Genomic DNA, 6,000 nt, shown 5'->3' on the forward strand with positions numbered 1-6,000 from the left:
GATGGGGCTAGAGGATATCATACTCAGTGAAATAAGCCAGGTGGAGAAAGTCAAGTACCAAATGATTTCCCTCATTTGTGGAGTATAAAAACGAAGCAAAACTGAAGGAAGAAAACAGCAGCAGACACAGACTCCAAGAAGGGACTAGAGGTTACCAGAGGAAAGGGGGTGGGGAGAGTGGGGGCGGGGAGGAAGAAGGGGATTAAGGGACATTATGATTGGTACACGTTGTGTGTGGGTATCATGGGTAAGGCAGTATAGCACAGAGAAGACAGGTAGCAACTCTGTGGCATCTTACTACGCTGATGGACAGTGACTGCAATCGGGTGTGGGGTGGACTTGATAACAAGGGTGAATGTAGTAACCAGTAACCGCAATGTTGCTCATGTGAAACCTTCATAAGATTGTATATCAATGATAACTTAGTAAAAAAAATTGAGAGCTATCATTTGAAAAAAATACAAAAGACAAACTTTTGTTGGTTCCAAAGAACTTAGCTTCCACCCTCCCCAAAATTTTCCCTTAAAGTAAGTGGGAGATGCAAATGATAGCAGCTGCTAGTTTAGGCCTAGCATGATTGTAGCCACAGCATCAACAAGGGTCTTCAGGGAAACAGCAAACAATGTGATGCAGGAAACTGGAGTGGGCCTGGTGTCTAACAGCTAGACTCTCTACAAGGAAAAGTGACTCCATCTTTAAATATTCTAAGAGGAACAAAATTAACATGCCTGTAACATGATACAAGCCATCTCACAGTCTTCCAAATCCAACCCATTGCGGCCACAAATTTAGACCTTACTTAATCATTTGTTGAGTGTTTCCTGAGGTACTGCACTGAGCATGCCGATTAGAACTCACTGGATGAACCCCACATAGGAAGGAATCCCCATTCTCTCCAAGAGAAACAGCCAGCGTGGAAAGCATTAGGACGTGTCTTCTTGGAGGCAGTGTACACGTCAAACATTTTCCCCTTTGCAAGCTCATCTTCATGTTGAAGTGCCAAAACTGTGCAATGCATTTTTTTAAGTGAAAAAGGAAGAAATATTAACACTTTTTTTTTAGTTTTTTGATAGTGCTCTATTAATGAAGCTGGAGCTGTTTCTCTCCTACCCATTTTGTTCCCATCAACACATTAGATAATCTAGATATCTAGGTCTAACCTTGCCTCACTCTGCACGACATACACTATAAAGAGATGTTTTTAAATGTTTAAAAATATTTGCCTTGTTTTCTGCAACAATTTCAAATCATAACTACTTTAATGCTGTAAAGCAATCAGTTAAAGCCAATGTTTTAATTTCAAACACTTTGAACCCCGATTTTCAGGGGTTGTAGAATGGAATTTGATGTTTAAAGGTCCAAATTTAGCTTTCTTCCAGGCAAAAGGTAAAGGATGAAGGAGAGGAATTAAGGCTAAAATACTCTCATTTGCACAAGTCAACAAAACCTTTCCAATTTCTCAATATGTATGCCCACTGACCCAAGCAATTCCACTTGCAGGAATTTTTCACAAATATATTTCTGTATTTACATGAATGTGTACATAAAATGATATTCATGGCTGTGTCATTTATACCAGCAAAAACTGGAAACAACCTAAATGTCCGTGAATTGTTTAAATGAATGACATACTTCTCGTATTATGCACCAATTTTTAAAGATGAGGTTGACTTATCTATACGTCTTGCCATGAAAAGATATCCATAATATACTGTTAAGTGGAAAAAAGCAAACTTTAAACACTTGTACTTAGGAAAATTTCTGGTTAAATATACACAAAAACGATACTGAGCTGCAGATTAAGAGATTTGCTTCTACTTTACACATTTGTCTGCATTGTTTTTGTTTTCCAAGCTGGCAACCCTTTTTAAATTTCCTTTTAATTAAACACGAAGTCATGCAAAAAGTCCAAATACATCAGCTTGGAAAAAAATTAATTGGTCCAACATATGTAATGAACATAGGCCGTTATTATAACTTGCGGAGCCCCAATAAATTTCTTAATTATCCAGGTGGCATCTGAGCAGAACCCCGCTGGAAAGAAAGCTGCCAAAATTAGCACCAAACTTGCCTCAGTTGCCACACCACAGCGTCAACCCTCCGCTGCCAAGCCCTCTGCTTGGGACACTCGGATGCAGCTCCGCTCGCCGGGTCCACGGAGCCCGGCTCGCTGCCGCCAGGAACGCCCCGCCCGCCGCCGCGCGGCTTTCGTTTCTGCCGAACGGAAAGTGAAACTGCTGGCCGCCCGCGGACGGGGCGCCGGCGCGGTGTCGCCGCGCGTGGAGCCGCGCTTCTGATCGCCGAGCCAACCGGCTCAGGGATGGGACCGCCGCGCGAGCGCAGCCAGAGCTGTGGCTCCGCTGTGCGTTGACCGGTGGTGACCGCCCCGCACCTGGGATTTCCTAGTGCGCGTATTTGTCCCATCGCTACCTTGTACATCTGAGAAATGTTGATGTCAACTTTATGTTAGTCTTAAAGATGTGTGCCGTGCTTTCAACCTACTCCGTGCCCCCAGGATTCCAGTACACGTTTCTTTGTAGTGGTTTTTTTTCTTAATGCGATAATATAATTTCTTAAGTTGTGTATCTTAAAACCGATGGCTTGCAGATTCGATGAAACGTGGCACGCAGGTATGAGGCTCCTCTTTGTTATGCTGCTCTGCGGGGCCAGCACAAGAGCGTCCGCGTGGAGAGCGGTGAGCAGCACGGGAGAGAATGGGAACCGTTCGTTGCTCATCAGAAACTGCAATGTCAAGGTCTGACGAGACCGTGCTCTTGGAAAGAGCTGGTTGAAAGATTTCTCAAAACCGTGCAAGAAAGTTTAAACTGAAACTGCTTATACTTGTATCAAAAGAAAGTTTGAGTCCTGAGAAGCATTTCTGTACCTTGCAAATGTGGGATATTTTTAGTATCACTGAAATTCTCATTAGCTGAATTTCTTTTTCCATTTTTCTTTTTTAATTTGAAGTGCAAGTTGGCTTGCCACACCCGTCTCACTTGAAGATTCTGCCTGAAAACTTGGACACAGAGACGACACTTGGCTGACTTTACGGGGTAATTTAGTTCTGTTGAGCTGTGGAAAGCTACTTTAGAGAAAAGCTATTTGTCCAACATGAGAAACAACGTATAGAACCTGATGCTAATTTTTCTTCTAGAAAGAGGACATGGTTTGTCACATAGGATAAGGACATGTGATGTTTTAAGAAAAAAAAAATCAGTGACTAATGAAGTATTAGTCCTTCTTTACAAACCTCTCCCTACAAACACATGGGGTTCCATCTGACTTGTTTGCTCATTCCCTTTCTTTTGCCTGTTTTCCTCTTTGCATTTCGTCAAAATGTTTTTTCTTTTTCTTTTAAATTTTATTTTGTTTTGCATGATTCCAAAAATAAATAATAAATTTGCTTTTAAGGTGTGTAGATTGACTTTCCCTCATTATATACATTTGGGTAAACATGATCTCCTAAGAAGGAGGGGGCGGTGATACTGGGAAGCAGTCAGACAGAATGCTAAGTTTCATTTTCTCTCCTTGGGTTTCAGGGCAGAACTAAAATAGACTCTGCCTGGTGTCTGTTACCTTCCTAGTCATTCTCTGTGGCCTGGCTGTTTGTTGCCTTAAGGAAGGACCTTTTTTTAAAATTAAATATTTTATTTTGGAAAATAAAATTTAAATATACAGAAAAGTTATTAAAATATTGCAATGATTCCACATGCGCCTCACTCATTAGTCACATTTTGGCACAGTATTATTACTTTAGTGCTTCTCCATCTCTCACATACACGCCCCTTTATGTATATGCATTAAATCAGTTGTTTAACTTTCACAAAGCTTCTAGCACCCAAAAGCTGCATCCTTGGGACTCCCCAGCCCCCTTGTGAGTTCCTGCCTGGAAAAGCTCAGGGTTGTTAAAATAATTTACTGTTTGTCCTACACCTGATGGTAGGCCCCTGCCCTCCCTTTCCTAGAGCACTTACTAAAAGGGTTTACAATTGTGAATCCTTCCTTCCTCTGTCCCTTTGATGCTGGGGTTCTTGTTCACAAAGCCGAAGAATGAGCTTCACAAACACTCAAGGTAGGAGAGCAAGGTACAGGCTTTTATTTAGAGATAAAGTGAAAGGACAGACCTCCCGGCTCATGCCAGGTGGGGACAGAGAGTCCGGGGTGGCGCATTGTCTAGGGCTTTTATAGGCAGATGGGGATTTTTCGAGAAAATGAGAAAAAGCTTAGGGGTGTGGACTTACTGCATGGTCCCAGGATATTTACAATTAACTTGATAAAAGTAACCTCCTGCTCTGTTGATTTCTCCCTGAGATACCAGCATCTTGGTCTGGGGGCATATGAAACAAGGCCACCTGCTCAGCCCCCAAGGTGGGTTGAGGCCTTGTTTGCTAAAGAGTAAGTTACGTGCAATCTTCTCTTTAAGGTGGAATCCTTCTTGCCTTTTACTGTGTTATGGCTGGGCTTGCATGCTAAATTAGTTTGCCCAGTTTGCAAAATCACTTCATCTGATCTGAAGGAGGAAAGACAGCACATAGGCCTGGGCCTTTTAGCATGTTAAAGTGAATCTTACACATGATTATAAATGATTAGCATAAAACAAAAATGTGCTACTCTTCTTTATCTGGGGTACACCAACTGATCTCACTGAAGAATGACTCTAGAGCTGAATGTTTAACACAGAGTTTCAGTACAGGGGTTTCCTTGCATGTAGTTACATTGCTCTGACTGCAAATATCCTGCCTTGTCTTTTTCCGGAGGCCCTCACCCCACTCTGACTACACCCATGGCCCCTGGCTCACCTTCCAGATGTATGTATCCCCCACAACTCAAGAGTATCTTTTCAAGGATCTGAAAGCCATTTGCCTGAAATGTAACTAGCAGGAAGGATAGGGTCTCTCTCTCCCTACCAAAGTAGGCAGAATCTTCACTTCTGAAATTGCCAGCAAGAAGACACAGCTGGCCTAGTCACGTTCACACCGACCAAACCTTTGTAACTTTTTACGAGCCCCCTGCTCCCCTCCCTCCACCCTCATTCTCTTGTGACATGCCTGATCACCTCTGTGCAAATCGGAATGGTGTTCAGCTCTTTCCCTACTGTCAGTAGTTACTGAAAAAAATCTTTTTACACTGCTTTAACTAATATCTGGCTTTCTTTATCTTTGACACCCAAGAAAGTTTCACCTAATGGTTTTAGCTTCCCCTAATAATTCTATCAGGGTCCTTCCATTGGCATTCCACTAAAAAGATGAGTTTTCCCTTCTCTCTCGCCCCTTTGCTTTGTTTCTTCATACAAATTCCTTTTTATTGTATACTGTCACTATTAATTCTGATGCTCAGATTGGCCAGGAGAAGCTTTGTCAAACCGGCTTCTGTGTCCTTAGGGCATTTAACCCATCCAGCTGTCAGTGCAGACAACTATAGGGAAGGGCATTTCCACATGTAGAATTAGGAACTCATTGGTCCCCTGTGAATGTACATGTCCTGGCTCTGGTGGACACAGGAGCTGAGTGTTCTCTGATTTGGAGCAACTCTGAGCATTTTCCCGGGTCCCCTGCTGTGATAGATGGCTATGAGGGTAAGGCAATTAAAGTGAAGAAAGCCCAAATCCCACTGGGGATAGGGCGTTTACCCCCAGAGGAGTATACTGTGTACATTTCTCCCATCCCTGAATATATTTTGGGGGTAGACATCCTGCAGGGCCTGTGGTTACAGACCACTGCAGGTGAGTTCAGACTGAGGGTACGTGTGGTAAAGGCAGTTCTAAGGGAACATGCTAAGCACCCACCTGTAGCTCTGCCTGTACCTCGGTGGGTGACAAATACTAAGCAGTATAAATTGCCTGGGGAGCACAAGGAAATTAGAAAACTCTGCAGTAGTTGGCAAAGGTGGGCATCATAAAGCCCACTCACAGTCCTTTTAATTCCCCGGTGTGATCAGTAAAAAAAACCAGATGGCTCCTGGAGTATGACTGTGGACTACAGGGAATTGAATAAAGTCACA

General features: G+C 42.9%; 1 protein-coding gene across 1 annotated transcript in view; it reads right to left on the bottom strand.

Annotated features, from left to right (window-relative positions):
- Positions 1-3,354, bottom strand: part of USP18 (ubiquitin specific peptidase 18) — a 57,389-nt gene extending 54,035 nt beyond the window's left edge. The window contains exon 1 of the mRNA XM_036932498.2: positions 2,072-3,354. The gene's annotated coding sequence lies outside the window, so the exon portion shown is untranslated. The remainder of the gene's footprint in view (positions 1-2,071) is intronic.
- Between the last annotated feature and the right edge of the window lie 2,646 nt (positions 3,355-6,000).

This window comes from Manis pentadactyla, chromosome 14 (assembly GCF_030020395.1).
Source record: "Manis pentadactyla isolate mManPen7 chromosome 14, mManPen7.hap1, whole genome shotgun sequence".
NCBI lineage: Eukaryota > Metazoa > Chordata > Mammalia > Pholidota > Manidae > Manis > Manis pentadactyla.